The sequence below is a fragment of the Myotis brandtii genome, unplaced genomic scaffold (assembly GCF_000412655.1).
Source record: "Myotis brandtii unplaced genomic scaffold, ASM41265v1 scaffold29, whole genome shotgun sequence".
NCBI classification, from domain to species: Eukaryota; Metazoa; Chordata; class Mammalia; order Chiroptera; family Vespertilionidae; genus Myotis; species Myotis brandtii.
The window spans coordinates 578,057-586,549 of NW_005361075.1; the positions used below are offsets into that span (position 1 = coordinate 578,057).

The 8,493-nt window shown below is 49.2% G+C and overlaps 2 protein-coding genes across 2 annotated transcripts in view; both read right to left on the bottom strand.

Annotated features, from left to right (window-relative positions):
• Positions 1-8,493, bottom strand: part of HOXC4 (homeobox C4) — a 66,105-nt gene that overhangs the window by 33,906 nt on the left and 23,706 nt on the right. The window lies entirely within an intron of this gene.
• Positions 1-8,493, bottom strand: part of HOXC6 (homeobox C6) — a 13,805-nt gene that overhangs the window by 2,963 nt on the left and 2,349 nt on the right. The window lies entirely within an intron of this gene.

Sequence of the window (8,493 nt, forward strand, 5' to 3'; positions counted from 1 at the left end):
GGGAGGGGGGCTCCCCCCCCTCTCAGGGGGGGTCCCCAGAAATCCTACAGGAAATCCTGGTTTGATATTCCACGAAGTGATTCCTCATCACCAAACCAGCATTTTTCCCCCAATAATTTTTTAAATCAAGAGTAAGAAGAAATTCATAAACATGATGCTCAGAGGAAGGAGGGTGTGGCTGAGAGTCTTGGATGTAGGGGGTATGAGGGGAGCAAGTAGGTATCAAGGGGTAAGGGAGAGACTTCAGGGTAGTGGCAGATCTGAGGTGGGCAGAGGGGCCAGGCAACTGCTTTCCTCTTCCCCAGCTCCCTCTGCCTCTTCCTCAGCACCCCCTTTTGGAGGAAACTCTGGCAGCATTTTTGCCTAAAAGGGAGAATGTATAAAAATACTATAGGAAAGGGAGGGAAAGAAGCAAAAGGTGAAAGAGAAAGAGAGAGAGAGAGAGAAAAGAAGGAGAAAGAACTCAGAGTCTTTCTAGACACATCAACTCCTGTTTATGTTGGTGAGAATTTATGATTTGGAGCCATTGAGGGCCGGTGGGGTAATTCACGTAAGATCCAGCCAGAAAGAGAAGGCTGGTGGAGCTCTGATGGACATTTAGCATCTTGCAAGCTCAAGCCCTTGCACACGTCAGAAGCCCCCTGCCCCCTCTGGGCTCTCTACCCTGCTAAGGGAGGCATCCTTGGACCTGAGCTCTGGGGCTTGGAGATTCCAGCAAAGTGTTCCTGGGGAGCTCTCACACGAGGGTCAGCCATACCTGGTGGGGCCCAGCCTCTCAGCAGCCCCTACCCACCCCCCTTTCTTTCCACCTTGAGGCTGAGAAAAAGGAAGAGAAGGTTAGGAGAAGGCAGCTGAGTCCGAGGTTTCTGAGGGAGCCGCAGTGGGCGAACTGAAGCAGCGGAAGGTGTGCAGATGGGGTTTTACTCCTGATTAATCCAAACTTAATTTGCTATCCTGACATAGGCTAAAAAGACTTTGAGTTGACAAAGAAGGGGTGGTGGGGCAAGTGAAGAGAGCAATGGAAGCTCATATTTTCCCCTCATCATTTTTTTTGGGGGGGAGGACTGGCTATAACAAGGACCCGGATGTCGCCAGATTTTATGATCTTTTCCTTCTGTGTAACAAAGCGGAGTAATCAATGGGTAGCAATAAAGCCATAAACGGGACTATGCTGGGAAAAAAACTCGTTTATTCATCTTCTGTAACGTTAAGGTTTCCCTGGAGTGTCGCTGGGTGTGTGGGGGATAAAGTTTTTGAACCCAAAAGCAGACAGTGTGTAGGAGCCGGTGGCGACAACATGTTAGTTAATCCATGAAGCTCCTTACCGGGTTGAAGAGTCTTCCTGCCAAATAATTTGTGTTGGCTTTTGAAAATACAGGCTCAGTCCTTCAGAGAAAGGAATTTGCTGTTATTTAGAAGGGTAGGGGAAAGACCCCTTAATTACAAAGGTTCTTCCTCTTGGACCATACTTTCCTCTCCCCACGGAGATGAAGGTGAAAGGGTAGAGGAGGGTTCTTAAATTAAGAAGAAATTTTTAGATGAATCGTCTCATTTTGGGGTGACGTGGCAGGTTCACAAACACAGACACTAGCGTGAATTGCTATCCCCTCTAGAATCCAGTTGTCCTCCAATTCATGGCATGCCTGAACAGAGGTTTCCAACAGCTGGCTGGGGCTCCAGGCCCCCTGGAGGGCAAAAGGGAGAGAGAGAGGGAGAAATAGGGGCGGGGAGACCCAGGGGGCTGAGCTAAGGAACAAGTCAGTGCACCCCTGGACACGAGTAGCCGCTCTCAGAGTTCCCAGACTCATTTCTGCCCTAAGGGTAGTGGTGTAACACGTAGAACAGGCCAAAGAAAGAGTAAATTCCACCCCCCATTTCAGAAAGAGATTGCTTGAGGGATAAATCATGTCAGTGATATTTCCTGCAAGATATTAAATTGTTGCAATGTACAACAAATTGAATGATGGAAGATAGGACATCTTAATGAAGTTTTGCTTTCAATGAGTGTTGATTTTCTATGTATTTTTAAATCTCTTTTATGGGTGGGTGGGGGAAGGAAGGTCCTTGGAAGAAAGAAAGGGCTTCTGGGGAAACACGTAATGCAGCTCTTCAGCAAGGATGCCTGAGTTTCCTTGAGCCCCTCCTAAACCAAGTCTAGAGGGGAAAGGGGCCCCAAAGTTGGGGAGAGTCTCCTTTGGGCCTAAAGGCAGTGGGGGGGAGGGACGACCTGAGCAAAATCTCAGCCCCGGAAAGTTAAGTGTTTTATTACGTCCCTAAACAGAGGGCAGAGACTAAAAGGTCTCTCGGATTTATAATGAACAGAAACCAGCTGCTGGGGGGCGGGGGGCAGAAATGTTGGGAGGGGGAGAGAAGGGGAAGCAGAAACACAAATAATTTTCCCCAAAGCTTAAAGACTTTCAGCAAAATTAATTTCCACCACATTCTACCCCCTCTCCTTCCGTTCCTGAGGAAAGAAGCTTCCTTCTTTCAGTTAGATCTTTAATTATGCAGCTGAAATTTGCTGGAAGGATTCGCTCCAAGGGGGGAGAGCAGGTCAGATGAGCCCGATCTTCCCTCCATTGGATTACATTTTCCTCTTCTCATTTTATGTTAATTTCTTTCTCTTTTTTTGGCAAAAGAACGACTGTCTATGGGGAGAAAGCTGGGACTTGGGTTTTTCTAAATATATTTCTATTTTCCTGTTAAATTTGTCTGAAAACAATTATGGAAACTCATCAACAGAAGCAAGAACAGATGTTTTATTAAAACTGCAGTTGAGCTCTGTAAATATGCACAAGTCCTAGGAAGGGGAGGGATAACTTGTTCTTTGTTTCTATAAAACAAGCCTGGAGAATCAGAGAACACCCCCCATCAGGCCCGCAGGTCTCGGAGTTGCTCTGCCCTTTCAGCCTCGGAAATCAGGCATTCCGAGGGGGTTTGGCAACAAGAGCAGATTTTTGCTTTGGGAGCTGTAATTAGTGGATTCAAAAACAGAATTCAAACAACACAGAACAGGAATAAAGGGGGAAAGTTGCCGCTTGCTGCTCCAGCCCCCTCCCCAATCCAAAACACATGCTTTTCACAAGCACTAATTATAGGAGAGAAACTTACTGCAGGCATGCCATGAGCCTGAGTGGGGGGCAGTTACTGGTCACGAGTCCCCAAGGCTAAGGGTCTAATTGGAAGCTGGGCACTTGAGGGTTTCCCAAGGCTAGTCAAGCACTCCTACCCGGAGCCTCACCCTGCTCCAGGCCAGGGCCTGGGGGCCTGTGTGCCTCTGAAGGGGGAAGAGGGTGGGTGGAACTGGGCTCTGGCCGAGAAGGGATTCGTAGTCAGGCCTCACCTTGCTTGCCTTTGCTTTCCATTCTGCTCTGGGAAATATATTAATTTCTTAGGGAAGGGTATCTGAAGTGAGAGGGATGAGATCTGGAATTTTTACTTGGGAGCAATCTTTTCCAGAGGTCCTGCTAGTTTGTGTTCTGCCAGTTTTTTCTCTCTCCCTAGATCCCCCAAGTCTGCGTGTGGATGTCTGTGACCCACCCAGTCTCCCATACAGATACACACACTCCTTTCCTGGCTGCCTGCGCCACCAGCTACAGCTCGGCGCCTTCGAAGGCTGCTCAGGGACCCAACACTGGAGCCGCAGTACTCAGCTACTCAGCGCTCGGCCTCGGCCTCGGCTGGGCTGGTGTTTAGCTGCCTGGAAGCCATCGCAGCTGCCTGACCCACCCGCCAATTCTTAATTTCCAGAGCTGGAAGGAGCTGTTGCCCCACCGGCCCCTTTTGTACCACTGGGCAAGGGCTGAAATCCCTCTTGCAGAGAAAGCTGAGTTTCAGGACTTGTTCAGCTCACTTCACAATCGCACTGTTTGGTTAAGACTTTGCTGTTCTAAAGCGACTGACTATTCACTTGGCCCCGACTGGTCTATGATTAGCTTTTGTATTTAAAAAAAAATTTTTTTAAATCCTACTCCAAATGCCCAGTGTTTTGTGCATGAACTCCTTTGATCTCCACAGAATCCAGAATAAAAGGATTGCAGAATCTCTCAGTCCACCACCAAAGAACCTGAACGCAGGGAACTGGGTCTGCTTGGAGACATCAAAGAATAGCTCACTCTAGGAGCCCCCAGTTTCTCACAGATATGTGGGAGAAGTTGTCTGAGTACATACCTCCCCATATGCACATTGCATTCCCAAATATGCTCCTTCTCCTTTCAAAGTTCAGGCAGGGAGACACTTGGAGAAAAGTGAAATTTGACACACCCAACCCGGAAATGGATTCCATCAGGGGGTGCTGATATTATAAAGGGACATGGCCCCAGCTGGCCAGCTGAATAAAATTGGGGGTCCACAGGGAGGGGGGGCGAAGGAAGAGGCCAGATGGGGCATGTCAAGTGCCTGAGAACTGCCTCAAACACCTCGGAGGCCTGGGCTGGTGACTCCTCTTTCGAGTTAAGAGGTTTAGAGGCTGTCCAAGCTGCTTTTGTTTTATGTGTCATTAAACAGAGAAGAAAGGTACATGGAGGGGCTCTGCTAACTCACATCATATTTTCTCTCCTCTCTCTCTCTTTCCAGATTTCTGCCTGACCTTTCATTACTACCACTCCACTTAATGCTGCTACCATCAGCAAGCATCAACTCCCACATCGGCGCTTGTTTGGCTTCTCAATTCACTTCTCTGGCTGAAGGTTAAAAAATAAAATAGGTCTCAAGTATATCTGTCCCATCATACTCAGTCTAAGGCCCTTGTGGGTTCCCTCTGGAAGAAATCATTTCTGGCTTTTGTGGCCTGGCCCCCAAGCATCCCAGCTCTAACCCAAGCAGCTGATATGAGCTGAGGAGGGGGCACAAAGAGAGCCTTCAAGAAAGGGGATGGAGCTCTGATCCTGAGGGGTATTTCAGGGAGGCAAAGCAAGTGGTTTGCTTGGTCCAGGAGGAAAAATGAAAATCCAAAATATTCAGAATATTTTTGGCCCCCAGAATGAGGCCAAAGGATTCCCGACCTCCTGGCTTCTCTTCTATCCCTCCACACTGAGCGAATACTGCTTAGACCGATTTTGGAGGTTTATGAGAATTATAAAATTCAAGAACATGGCATTTATGACGTCACAGTGAGTTGTCATGAGGAAATTGTAAATGTCATAAAAGTTATATACAACAGGAGCTTTGTGTGTGGGTGCCCTGCTTCCCCTCACTTGGTTTTCCTTTCCCCCTTCTTCCCCTTGTGTAAGTTCTCCCACTTGAAAATAAAATGTTATTATGTTCTGGAACAATAAGCCAACAATGAAACATAGTCCTCATTTCCCTATAAATAATTTTATCCTTTATTGTTTGCAGATTTGAAAGAACCATTTAATCTGTGCTGGCGAAAAGAGGGAGAGAGATGGGGAGGGGGGAATTAATTTCAGAAAGGAGAATATTACTTACTTCAATGATACTCTTTTAGGTTTGATAGCCAGGAGCAAAATTAGAGGCAAACCGAGCCGCCTCTCTGACTCTACACCTGGCGGGATTGGAAATTTATAGGATCTTTAGCGAAGGGGCAATTTAATTTTGTAGGATTTGCTTAAATTCACTGCTATTTTGGGGGGCTGAGGAGAAGGGAGGGTGAGCGACATGCTTTATCTAGCTTTACGAATCTGCCAACATTACCCTGATTTAAAACCCAACAACCTGTGTCTCAGGGAAAACTCCTGCAAAAAGGAGTGGGGGAGAGGGATGAGGGGGGCTCAACTTTCTCAATGACTGTGGCCACCTTAACCAGGCAGTTGCCAGGGGGAAGGAAGAAAAGCTGGAGGCAAGGGGAGGGCTGCTCAAAGTCTCTCTACCACCAGGACACTGAAGGTTTATGGTGTCCCCATAATTCCCCCAACCCTATAAACAGCTGCCCTATTTTAGAACAATTTCTGCTTCCTCCCTTCAGAAAGAGAGAGGGAGGGAGGAGGTAAGAGCTGTAAGGGCTGGAGCGGGGTGCTGGAAAGGGGAGGGAGTCAGGATAGCACTGCACTTTGTTCTCCTGGGTGAGTTTGCTGGTTTGGCGGGTTTCAGACGCAGGGTGGCAGCAGACAAAACAAGTAAACAACTCCTCACAGACACAATAAACAGGGGCAGCTGCACCGCCGACGTGGCAGAGGTCATGGGCCAGGAGAGGGGCACAATTTGGGGGTAATGTCACACCGGCACCCAGGGGTGCCCAAGGCCTGAAACCCCAAGGCCGCTCTTGGTGCCAACGGAGAGAACATGGAAGAAAGCTGCATGCCTCGGCACCCATAGCATGTTTGGACAGGAGAGTCTTGGTAGGAACCTGATCGCCTAGGAGTAGAGGAAAATGCCGCCAGCCCCTCTCCTGTCCTTACTTTCTTTTATGAGTTTTTTTTAAAAGGACATTTCTATTTCCCCCTTGCTCTGTCTTTTCGTGGCCCCATTAGGGAGAAAGGCTAGGAAAGGAGGCTGGTTAATTGCCTGCGCTGGCCCACACTCAATGCTCCAGGCCCACAGGGGGCCAGACCCTCTGGCATTGCCCCATCAGCCTTCTCCTAGCTTATGTAGCAGACTGGATTAAAACAAAGTCCCATTAGTAACCAGATCTGGGTATTTTGGGAACTTAGAGAACCCCTAATCTGTCCCACAGACAACGGACGCAGGCAAATCTTGGGACCGGTAAACGGACACAGTGAGCAAGGCTAGAGGATAGATGTTCACCGCACTCCTACCCATTCTGGCAGCCTCTCCAGTACCCTAGCCCACAGCTGCCCCAGACCACTACCCAGAGACCACCGTACCAACTTCACCGCCCCAGCAAGGCTTTAAGCATGAGGGCCTAGCCCATTGCTCCAAGCAAGGTCCACATACCCCACGGAAGATTTTCTCACAAAATTCACTTTCAACACAGCTGGGTTCCCCTGGTAAAACAGTCTCTGAGTTGGGGAAGTTCAGGGGGGGTGGGAGGTGTAGAGAGAAAGCAGAAGAGATCAGTATTTCCCCAGCCCAGCTGCTGGGACAGCAAACTGTATTAAGGTCTGAGAAAGCCTTTGTAGTATCTGTTGTTGACTGGAACCCGCATACTCCAATTGCAGCACATACACGTACACATTGTACACATTTCAACAGAGCACGCACAGAGAGCCTCCTTGGTGCACCCAGTGTCTCCTCGAGCCCATGCCCACCTAGTGGGGGCTAATAAAATTTTGCATGCACATAAAACGGTGTTTGAGGGAATATAGGCATGGTAATATACAATTAACCAATGAGGAAATATGAGTCTGTATATATTCATTCAAAAGTCTGAGTCTGTACATTTGAGCCTGTATAAATGTGTATAAAGCTACCAAGGCTGGTTTTAGAACATAACAGCCAACCCAACAAGGCCGCCTTCTCCAAACAAGGTCGCATTCTTCATGGGGAATCACAACTGTCAAACCAGGGAGAGAAAGGGTTTGCTCTGCCCATTTCTTCCTAGCTAGGAACTGGTGCATGAAATACAGCCCATGCCAGGGCTGACAAAGCCTGTGAGGGGCAGGCCTGAAGTGCCCAAAGAGTGGACTCAGAGCTAAATACTGGGGGCTTGTGTTAGCATTGCCAGGCGCTAACACACAGGTTCAGTGCCTCTGCCCAGCCCCGAGCCCTTGGTGTGCAGAGTCCTTGAGCCAGATTCTATTCTCAGCAGCCCAGGCTATTATTAGATAATCACCCGGAGTACTCTCCTGCACTGAGGACCATGGCTACAGGGGATTTGCAAGGTGGTTGAGAGTTGCCACGTGTAGCCCCTCTTGTGCTTCTGTTTGAGCGCCAGAGAGGGGAAGAAGGAAAGGAATGAAAATCGAAAGTAAGGAGGGAAGGAAGGGGCTGGCGTTTGGGGCCGGCTTTATCCCCTGGCCAGACTAGAAAACTGGAAAACCAAGGCCCGTCGCTATGGCTATACTTTCTCTGCATCCTTCTGTCTCATCCGGAGTCTAGGGATGAAGGGCTTGGATGCCTATAGGACCCTCGTCAGGAAGAGACAGAAAATCAATTGATACAAATATTATACAAGGACATCTCAGGATGGTGCTATTAACCCGTCAACCAGAACCCTAACACCCTGAAAGCTCACCAACAGCACATTCTGTTAGATCCCCCCTGTCGCCTAGAGAAATACCCCGCCTTGCCCAGGCCCACCCCTCCAAAGGGAAGGGACCCTCTAATATCCCCCTGGCCCCAGTGGCCTTCAGAAACCCTTTCCCCAGGGACAAACAAAGGAGACTCGTGTGCCCCCGTCCCCCCCACCCCCCCAGAGAGCATGGCCATCTGCAGGGGCGGGGGCAGATAAAATGCAGGCGAAAGAGAGAAATAGAGGCCTCACCGGTCGGCGGGTTCCCACATTACGACATGAGAAAAGCTCCCATTTTCAGGCCTCCGGGGGCCCCTCCACGGGCCCACTGGCCTCCCCTTGCCCTTTTCAGGTCTCACAGACTCGGGATCTCGGTGGCCGCGGCCTGGCTCCCAGAGGCAGCC